This window comes from Lynx canadensis, chromosome D1, assembly GCF_007474595.2.
Source record: "Lynx canadensis isolate LIC74 chromosome D1, mLynCan4.pri.v2, whole genome shotgun sequence".
NCBI lineage: Eukaryota > Metazoa > Chordata > Mammalia > Carnivora > Felidae > Lynx > Lynx canadensis.
Window position 1 is genome coordinate 12,616,460 of NC_044312.2, and position 9,025 is coordinate 12,625,484.

The 9,025-nt window shown below is 36.4% G+C and overlaps 1 pseudogene; it reads left to right on the forward strand.

Annotated features, from left to right (window-relative positions):
- The window catches only part of LOC115525417, a 90,416-nt pseudogene extending 83,259 nt beyond the window's left edge, over nt 1-7,157 (forward strand).
- Nucleotides 7,158-9,025: the final 1,868 nt, after the last annotated feature.

A 9,025-nucleotide genomic window follows, 5' to 3' on the forward strand; every position in this document is an offset into this window, starting at 1 on the left:
TTCATTAGTGAGATTATTCAAAAGTGAGACTTTTAATTCATCCTTTAACACGATCTTGTTAAAAAAATATTTGTTGAAGAGAGGAGAGAATAAATAGAGAAGGGTGGAGAGAAAAGAGAAAAAGAAGGGAGAAAATGAGGAATTTGTTTCAAAAATAATTTGTGGTAATAAAAATTGTTTACTGCACATATTTTTATTGCCAGAGAGTGAGAACATCGGAAAAAGACTGAAACGAAGACTCCTTTCCCCAGTGGTCATACTGTGAAAATAAGGTGGATTACAGCATTTTGTAAATAGAGCAAGTTAAACACAAATTAAAAATGACTGCTTGAAGAGAAAACTTACTTTCCTCATTGAAGATTCAACACTGCATCAATGGGTTTACTACTTACAAAAAGTGGTGAAAAGTATGTATTTTTATTTTGAAATTACAGTTGATTTATGAGTTTCTTATAAAATAATGTTTGTTTTTTTAATTTGCCAAACATTTGGATTTGGGTTTTTAACTAAAAGTCAAATTTTATTTTTTCATTCATAAATACTAACGTTTTTCTTCCTCTTTCTACACCCATTTTGTTAAGATTTTAATGCATCTGGTGAAGTTCTTTTCTTCCCCTTAGCAGTAATGCTATTATCATTAGAAATTATCTTGGTCAGAATTTTACAAATGTGTACATTTAAAAATTATATAATTAATTTCATTTAGTTACAAAGAATTATTGATTTGTTTTCCATCAGCCTTAAAATATTTTGATCATCATGGAATTGGGGTCTTTAAAACATGTATACTTCTGGATGCCACACGACATATTTTGATTCAGTGGAAAAAGGATGGTCCTCCATGTATTACCAAACATCTGTTTGGTAATGAAAACTATATCCCAAGGAAAATTGATCGAGCAGCCAGAGACAATGACACAGCCATTGTCATTACCCCTGGCCAGCACCTCAGACCTTCTCCTGTCAAAATTTTCATTCACAGGGCCATTAATGTTCAAAAGGCCATTGAATGTCCACTCTCACAAAGCCCAGAGACCAAGTTGATCTTAAAACTGAAAATACCACATCCTCTCCAGCATCTATAGTCTCCTGATTTGTTCATTTTGGCCACTCTGACTGGCGTGAGGTGATACCTGAGTGTGGTTTTGATTTGTATTTCCCTGATAAGGAGTGACGCTGAACATCTTTTCATGTGCCTGTTGCTTTGTAGCAACGTGGATGGAACTGGAGAGTGTAATGCTAAGTGAAATAAGCCATACAGAGAAAGACAGATACCATATGGTTTCACTCTTATGTGGATCCTGAGAAACTTAACAGGAACCCATGGGGGAGGGGAAGGAAAAAAAAAAAAAAAGAGGTTAGAGTGGGAGAGAGCCAAAGCATAAGAGACTGTTAAAAACTGAGAACAAACTGAGGGTTGATGGGGGGTGGGAGGGAGGGGAGGGTGGGTGATGGGTATTGAGGAGGGCACCTTTTGGGATGAGCACTGGGTGTTGTATGGAAACCAATTTGTCAATAAATTTCATAAAAAAAAAAAACTGAAAATACCAGAGATGATTAGTGATTTCCATGGTTGTATTAAAAATCTTATTGTGAAGGATATTTTTGTGGATTTCGATGTGGGTATTATTGATGTTTGGGAGAGGACTTTGCATACGGTGCTAATAATGCTCATCCACCTGATTATGTGACTGGAAATCTTATTAACATTTTCTTTTTTTTTTTTAATTTAAAAAAAATGTTTATTTTTGAGAGAGACAGAGTGGAGTGGGGCAGGGACAGAGAGAAAGGGAGACAGAATCTGGAGCAGGCTCCAGGCTCTGAGCAAGCTCTCAGCACAGAGCCTGACGCGGGGCTCGAACTCACAAACTGTGAGATCGTGACCTGAGCCAAAGATGGACACTCAACCAACTGAGCCACCCAGGCACCCTGAAATCATATTAACATGTCCTTATGCTATATTTGCTAGAGGAAAAATACAGAAAAACAGTACTAGCTATTCTCTATAGATGACCTAACTTAGACTACCAGGTCAATTTAATTCAAGAATAAAGAAATGAAATTAAAACAAATTAATGTAATAAATACAGAATATACAGACCATAAAAATTACCATTGAAACATTTTTTAAAATGTTTATTCATTTTTGAGAGAGAGAGAGAGAGAGAGAGAGAGAGAGAGAGAGAGAAAATGCATGGGAGCAGGGAGGAGCAGAAAGAGAGGGATACAGAGGATCCAAAGTGGCCTCTGAGCCGACAGCAGCAAGCCAAATGCAGGACTCGAACTCACAAACTGTGAGATCATGACCCGAGCTGAAGTTGGATGCTCAACTGACCAAGCCACCCAGGTATCCCCATTTAAACAATTTTTAAGTGTACAATTCAGTGGCTGTGCAATTCAGATACATTCACATTCATACTGTTACACAAACATCATCATCATCTAGCTCCAGAACCTTTCATCATCCCAAACAAAAACTCTATGCCCATAAACTAACCCCTCATTCTCTGTTACCCCAGGACCTGGCAACCACCATTCTAATGTCTCTATCAATTAGAATGTTCTATGTATAGCTCATCAAGTGGAATTATACAGTATTTGTCTTTTGTATCTGCTTATTTCATTTGACATAATGTCAAGTTTTATCTATGTTGTTGCCTATGTAAGAATTTCCTTTTTTAAGGCTGAATAATATTTCATTGTATACGTACACACACTTTGTTTATCCACCATCTATCAATTAACACTTGGGTTGTTTCTACTTTTTGGCAATTGTGAATAATGCTGTGATGAAGAGAAAACCAAAGTTGAAAGGAATGTCTCTAGTGCTTAGTGTGAGGACAGAAAAGATCATTCACAATTTAATTGTAAGAAATGCATTGCCCAGAAACGAAGAGTCTAAATAATTGAAGTTTAGAGAAGATGGAATTTGGTAACCAGTTGTTCTTTAAATTCCAGTGAGAATCAGAGATCACAAACACCCATCAATGCATTGAGAGAAACCAAGTATCAAGTCAACATACAGATCCTGAAACCCGGCTTCCTGCTGACCCCAAAATTATGAGGTGAGATACCCTCCAGAGGACCCAAAATGACTTTATAAATGTCTCTAAATATCCCTTTCAGCATTAAACTATGCACTTTTCCCATTAACATGTTCAAGGTCTCAAGAGTGGAACTGTTGTTTACTCCACATTTGAAATGTGTTTCTTAGTGAGAGGAAGTGAAACTACAATACTTTAGCATTAATGCCATAGCCCAATCACACAGGTAAGGACTGGGATCCTCTCACCAAAGGAACACACATAGAAAGCTCTTTCTTGTATCAAACTTACCCACTAGTTATATTTCTTTTTAAAGACAACTTTTTTTTAAAAAAGATTTTTTTTTAAGTAATCTCTAAGACCAATCTTGGGCTCGAACTCACAACCCCAGGATCAAGAGTCACATCCTCTACTGAGCGAGGAAGCCAGGAGCCCCTAAGGGAAACCTTCAAAATAAATGCGTTCTTCCATGTACTGCAATCTTACCTGCTTAAATGAGTTAGCATTTTCCCTCCAAGGCCACTTCAAATTTCTTCATTCTAGTTCCAATACAATGAAGTTTCTAGTTTTCTTACCATGGCTCTTCTCTGAATACACTAAAGTTTGTCTATGTCACTCTACAACATGCTTTCCACCCCATCTCACATGCTCTAATGCAAATGTGATCATTAGTATAAAATAATGAGAAGCTATTATTTTTCTTGTTCCAGAGCTGCATCGTACAACAGAATTGCTGTAAGTCACATGTGACTGTTTAAGTGAAGTGAAAAATTAGCTCCTTGGTTGCAACAATCACATTTCAAGTGTTCAACAGACACGAGTACCTACTGGCACTATAATGACAGCACAGTATTTGCTTTCATTGGTCTCTGGAGAGGTTTTTTTTTTTAATTTTGTTGTATTTGGATGTATTTTAAAAATAAGTCAGTGGTATTTTATTAATTTTATGATGAGTAAAATAATCAAATGTTACGTGTTAAGGTCTTGACTTTTAAGTCATTTACTTCTGGCTCAGTTTTTTAGAGAAATTCTGGTGTCTACATATTTTATAATGTTTTGGCCTTGAAGCGATAGTTTCAGGTCACTGCAGATATCGACTATATTGCTAATGTGTAAGACTCGAGTAAGCCATTTGAAATGGTAAAAAGGCTCCTGACTGGAATTATCAGGCTTCTTTCAAAAGAAAGAAGTATACACAATGGATGTGTACACAATGGAATGAAACTAGAAATCATTAGCATAAGGAAAACAGAAAAATACAAATATGTGGAAATTAAACACTGCATTCTTTCTCGATAGGTCAAAGAATAAATAAAATTTAGAAAATATTTGGAGACAAGTGAAAATAAAAACACAACATATCAAAACTTCTGGGATGCAGCAAAAATAGTACCAAGGAGTCTTTTCAATAAATGGTGCTGAAAAACTGGATAGGACAACAAATTGGACAACCCAGAAGATATGGAAAAATCCCTAGAACCATATAACCTACCAAGACTGACTCAGGAATACATTTAGAAATATATATAATTACATTTAATACAAGGAGTTTATTGAAGCAGTCATCAAAAACCTCCCCCAAAAAGAAAAGTCCCAAACCAGATGGCTTCACTGGAGAATTCTACATAACATTTAAAGAATAATTAACACCAATCCATCCCAAAATCTTACAAAGAATAGAAGACGGGAACACTGACTAACTCATTCTGGGAAGCCAGCATTACTCCAATACTAAAACCACACAAAGGCACAAAAAGAAAACTACATATCACTATCCCTGATGAATATTAATGCACAAATCCTAAACAAGATACTAATAAAGTGAATTCATCAGCATATTGAAAGGATTGTATGTCATGAACAAGTGGAATTTATATCTGCAAACAAGGATAGCTCAGCTTATTAAAAATCAGTGTAATACACTACATTGACAAAATAAAGGTCAAAAGCCACAGTCTTAGTCAACGCAGAACAAAACATCTGAGAAAATTCTATGTCCTTTTATGAGAAAAACATCTGACAAACTAGGAATAGAAGAAAACTACCTCAAAATAATAAAGTCTATATATCAAAAGCCCACAGCTATATCATCATATTCAATAGGGAAAGTCTGCAAGCTTTTCCTCCAAGATCAGGAAAAAGCAAGGGCTTGTAGCACATTCACCACTACTATGTAACATAGGACTGGAAGTCCTAGCCAGAGCAATTATATGAGAAAAAGAAATACGGGGCAAATTGGAAAAGAAGTAAAATTATATGTTTGCAGATGATACTATCTTATACTTAAAAAATCCTAAAGATTCCACAACAGAATTCTTAGAACTAATAAATTTACTAAGTTGCAGGACGCAAAATCAACATGTAAAAATCAGTTGCATGTCTATACCTAACTATGACCAATCTGAAAATCAACAGTCCCATTTTCCATAACATCAAAAAGAATGAAATACTTTGGAATAAGTTTAACCAAGGAGGTGAAAGACTTGTACACTTGCAATATAAAACATTGTTGAAATAAATTAAAGAAGAGGGGCACCTGGGTGGCTCAGTTGGTTAAGTATCCAACTTCGGCTGAGGTCATGATCTCATGGTTTGTGGGTTCAAGCACGCATCTGGCTCTGTGCTGACAGCTTGGACCCTGGAGCCTGCTTTGGATTCTATGTCTCCCTCTCTCTCTCTGCCCCTCCAACATACGTACTCTCTCTCTCTCAAAAATAAATAAACATTAAAAAAATTTTAATAAAAAAATTAAAAAATTACACACACACGCAATGAGGTAATCACCTCACACACCAGGATGGCCACTATCCTAAGAACAGAAAATAGTATTAGTGAACATGTGGAGATGTTAGAACACTTGTGTACTGTTAGTGTGAATGTAAACTGATACAGCTATTATGGAAAACCATATGGGGGATCCTCAAAGAGTTAAAACTAGAATTACCATATGACCCAAAAATTCTACTTCTGGGTATACATCCCAAAGACCTAAAATCAGGTTTTAAAGAGATAATATACACTTTCATGTCCACTGCAGTATTGTTCATGATAGTCAAGACAGGGCAACAACCCGATGTCCATCAACATATGCACAGATAAAGAAAACAGGGTATACACATACACTATAATACAATACCATCTCTAAAAAGGGATTCTGTCACAGGCTACGTGGATAAATGTTGAGGACTTCTAAGGGAAATAAGCCAGTCAATAAAGGATAAATATTGTATGATTCCAATCATACAAAGTTTCTAAAATAGTCAAAATCATAAAAACAAAGTAGAAAAGCAAATACCAAATGTTGAGGAGGGGGATATTAATGTTTAGTGGGTATAGAGTATTAGTGTTGCAAGATAGAAGTTCTAGAGATCAATTGCACAACAAAGTGAATATACCTAATGCTACTGCACTGTAAATTTAAAAATGGTTAAGATGGTAGATTTCATGTTATGTTTTTTTTTTTTTTTTTTTTTTTTTTTTTTTTTTACCAAATTCCTGATATATGTTCTTTTCCTTTCATAGCAAATAAACTTTAATGTGAGAATCAAGAGTATTTAATATTTTTTTTTTTTGCCCAACCTGCTGAAATCAATTTGTGTCAGTTGCTCAGTAACCAATAATGACTTGAATTCCTTACCTTCTTCCATAACAAATCAACATTAGGAAGCACGGTTTTTTTTGTTTTTTTTTTGACTATTTATTTTATTTTATTTTTTTTTATGAAATTTATTGACAAATTGGTTTCCATACAACACCCAGTGCTCATCCCAAAAGGTGCCCTCCTCAATACCCATCACCCACCCTCCCCAGGAAGCACGGTTTTTAAAAGCTGTTCCTTTGATAACAGAGCAAGTCAAGCGGCTTCAGGTGTGGCATGCTGCACACATAGCTGCTGCTCCATTAGGAATAATCCCAGTGTTCCTTTCCATTCGACACCATAGTTCACAAAATAATGCTCATGAAAATTCCTCCTCTAGAGCAGGAGTTTTCAATGACAACCAGAAGCAAAAAGTCATCAAGTGCTTCCATCTCTTATCAATGTGTACAGATGCCAAGAACTTTTTCAGAGTCTACATTATCACTTCAACCTACCACAAAGCAAAATGCGTCTAGTACCCACCTTTCAATTTACACTGTATGCTACTGACATAATGTTTGTACAGCAGTATCATTTGATGAAAGAATTTTGTCAGTAGTTCATTCGGATGTAGCTCTAACCATGTTTGTCATTAACTCATGACTGGCTTTATAAACTTATCAGTGGTTTGACTTGTACCTTTTCTCTTTATGAGCAATGCAATACTGAGTGATAGCTTGGTAATTCTAGCTTTTCCTTTGACTTTGTTGATAGAATTCATCAAATTCATACTGGAAGGCACTATTTTGTTCTTGTCCTAGAGAAAAGCACATTGCTTTAGCAGAGAGAGGACTGTGCTTTGTATGCCAAGTATAAAATCTTTGATGGCTTTCCACTTTTGTGTTAAACAGAACATTTTTTTTTTTTTTACAGGTGATAGAAATCCACCTCAAACTCCTTAATGAGGGGTGGGAAGGAATGTATTAACTCATAACTGGAAAGTACAGAGAGGGCAGAAAAGTTGAGGGGTGTTGCATCCAGATGCTTAAAGTACAATGTTAGTTCTCTGTCTCCCCCTTGCCATCTTTTGGCTCTGTGTTTCTGTGTTGGTTTCATTTTCAGGTGGGATCTTTACATGTGACAGCTGAAAAAGGTAACATGTCCTTGTGAGTTGTAATCCCAGAGACCCTCTCCTAGTGTATACATATAAATAGAAAACAGAGAAGACTCTGGTTGTCCCAGTTTGGGTTACATGTCCATGTTGGAACCAGTGCCAATAGCCAAGGGGATAACGGACCTTGACTGTCAAGCCTGGACCATATGCCAACTCTTGGGCCAGAGTCCACTGACAGATATGAAGGATACATAGACATCAAATATTTTTCTTCTACTGCATATTTGACAAAATCTCATAAAAAATAGTACCCAAAGGACAAATAGATTATTGATGCCATAAAATTTAATTACCAGAGATTCATGGCTATACTGCCTTTGTATACTTTTTTTACTTAATTGCATAAAATCACCACATTCACAGATATTTAAAAAGAAGCTCTTTATGTTTAAAAATTACTTAAGTATTTATGTTACTAATTTTATCACTACCTTTACTTTTAATAATCTATTCTTAAGTCTTTGTTCCATAGTGAGCATAGAAAATCAAATAGAAACCAATAGAATATTAGTTTAACACATACAAACAAAACACTGTAATAATGTAAAAACATGTTCAGAAAGATCAAACTGTTAACTGAATATTAGTCAAGAAGGACTTCCAGGGAAGATGGTGGAGTAGGAGGATCCTGGGCTCACCTTGTCCCCATGAACACAACTAGATAAGAGCCACATCGGTGTAAATAAACCATAAAATGATCTGAAGATTGGCAGGACAGACTCTGTACAGATAAATGTAGAGAAATGGCTACATCAAAGAGGGTAGAAAGGGTGGAGACACCATCAGGAGACAAACCTTCAGCACTACCCATGGGAGGGAGGGATGACCCAAGTGCAGAGAAGGGAGAGGAGTAGATCCCCATGCCGGCACCCCAGGGTCAAGGACCCACACTGTAAAGACAAATACCCCTTGTTGGCTTTGAAAACAAGAAGGGCAATCAGTGGAGCTTAACAACTGGACACTAAAAATCAGTTGGCTCTGCTCTGGGAGCACAGAACAAGCAAAGAGAGCCATTATAGATGACTGTACTAAAGGCAAATGCAGCTCAGCCCCAACAATAGGATACATACAACACACGAGGCATCCCTGAAGTGTCAAGTTCCTGGTGAACAGGGGACATCGCACTGCAGGGCACTACAGGAGCTTTTACTTATGAGGCCACTATTTTCAGGAGCAGGAGATACAGCTGACTTTCCTAACACAGAGACACCGATAGATTTAGACAAAATG